Below are 2333 nucleotides of genomic sequence, written 5' to 3' on the forward strand. Positions count from 1 at the left end.
GTTGGATAGCAGGGGGAGGGACAGGACACTATGGCTGGGACCCTTGGGTGTGAGTGCCAGCAGGGGTGTTGGCACAGCCCCATCCACAGCCCGAATCTGAGCAGCTGCCAACACCTAGCACTGCTGAAGCAGGTGGAAACAGCCCTCACCAGCACTCACAAACCCTCAAGGGGCAAACACACACATCAGGGGCAAATACAGACATCCTCAACAGTTGCCAACCACAAGGCATTTGTTAATCTGTGAAATAATTTTATACACACAAAAAGAACAATAATGGCTTTTAATTTTTGAATTTAACTTATACCCTTGGGGTCCCTTTTTCTAAGAGTTTTTTCTCCTCCCCTTACACCAGTATGCCCAGTGGTATTTTCCCAAACCTCCTTTGAAATACTATGCACTGTTGCCACCAAGCATTCATCAGCAGGGGTCTGTGTGCACTTCTGCATTCAAGCTGCGCACAGCTGAAGGTCAGTTGTGAGAGAGCCTTTAGCCTGACATGTTCACACCTACACTCCCTATTACCATATGCCAAAGGTTTCTCACTTTCAGGTCCCTGTATCAAGTCATCTTAAGAACTCAGCTGAACTGGGTGGAAGGCAAACTGCTCTGTTCTCCTGACACTGCCCAGCATAGCTGGCTTTTGCACTGTCTCTTCATCTCTATTGCCCACTTTCATCTGGTCTCAGCAGCATTGGCGACGTGTAGGGGGTGCAAGCAGGTGCACATGCATCCACTGAGATTGGCAGTGCACCTCCTAAAAGAAGCGCTGCAAATGCTGCCTGCAGACATTTGCCGCTCCCCACTTCAAGTCTGTGGCGTCTGTGGGAGGTTGCCAATCACTGGACGGTGCCAATCACTGGACGGTGCTCACCACCCCGGGTCCCGTCCTTCTCCCAGTTGCTGACAGCACTGCGGCCACCTGTGGGAGCTCCCTGCTTGCTGCTGCCACACCCCTACCACCTGCGGGTGGTTGCTGTGCTCCCCAGCCTCCAGGGGCATGCGTCATTTGTGCTCAGCAGTATGCAGTTTTATGCCTGACATGTTCAGGCATGAGCTCTCTTCAGGCTGCACCCACTTTTGGGAAACAGATCCAGCATAGCTGAAAAATGGGCTTCGGCCAGCATTGTGCATTCTTACTTCTTCCCCGCAAAGCAAGGGCAGGCTCATCAAGGTAGCCCTATCAGTTCCCCACACTGCCCAGCATCCTTCCACCCCAGTTCCTGAGATGTCTCCTTATCATGCACCCTGTGTTTTGAACACTGCTCTGGTCATTCACCCCAGGCTGCAAAATGTGCATTGCCCAGCAGCCTACATTCTCTGTCAGTGTCTGACCAAACAGCAAACATGGCATCCACACATACATGTAGAAACAAACAGTACACACAGGGGGACAGGCAGAAACAAACTCAGCATCTCTCTCACACATGCGCGCGCACACACACGGCTCTCACTCACATGCTCGCACATGCACATGAACAAAACACAGCACATGCACACAGGCAGAAAGACACAGCAAACACACACACACACAAACTAATACAACACACACAGGGAGAAACACAGCACACATACATCCAGACAGGCAGAAATAAGCAGCGTGTGCAAAGAGACACAGACAGAAACAAACAGCACAACCGTGCACGCACACACAGGCTGGAAGAAACAGCACAAACACACACAGAGATGGGCAGAAACGTACATGGCACACTGACATGCACATAGAGGCAGAAGAAAATAGCACACACAAACACACAGGCAGAAATAAACATGGTTCACACACAATGAAAGGGTCACAAAAATGGTTAGGAGACTGGGCAGAGAAAAGGCTGAGGGAACTGGACTTATTATTGAGCCTGCAGAAGAGAAGACTGAGGGGGGATTTGACAGCAGTTAAGATTCATAGATGTTAGGGTCAGAAGGGACCTCAATAGATCGAGTCCGACCCCCAAGGCTGTGTGAAATTTTGCCAAGTGTTTCATTTCAAAGCTGTTTCGATGCGTTTCAAGCTTGAAACAGCAAAATCCAAATGAAACAAAAAGCACTGAAACAGCTTCAAAACGAAATGAGGGCAATCAAAATGTTTCGAAAATGTCAAAATGTCTCAAGTTTCAAAGCAGCCGGGTGGTGGGAGGCAGGGAAGAGCCAGCACTGCTCTCCAAGTGGCTCCGCAGCCCCAGGTGGCTCAGCCCGGTGGGGAGCGCAGCCCTGGCTCTCCCCACCTCCTACCACCAGGCTGCACTCCAATCCGCTCCACCAGCCCCATGGACCTCAGCCCAGTGGCGGGAGGCAAGCAGAGCCGGTGCTGCGCACCACCTCCCGCCCCCCAGCCG

Source organism: Alligator sinensis, unplaced genomic scaffold (genome assembly GCF_000455745.1).
Source record: "Alligator sinensis unplaced genomic scaffold, ASM45574v1 scaffold538_1, whole genome shotgun sequence".
NCBI classification, from domain to species: domain Eukaryota; kingdom Metazoa; phylum Chordata; order Crocodylia; family Alligatoridae; genus Alligator; species Alligator sinensis.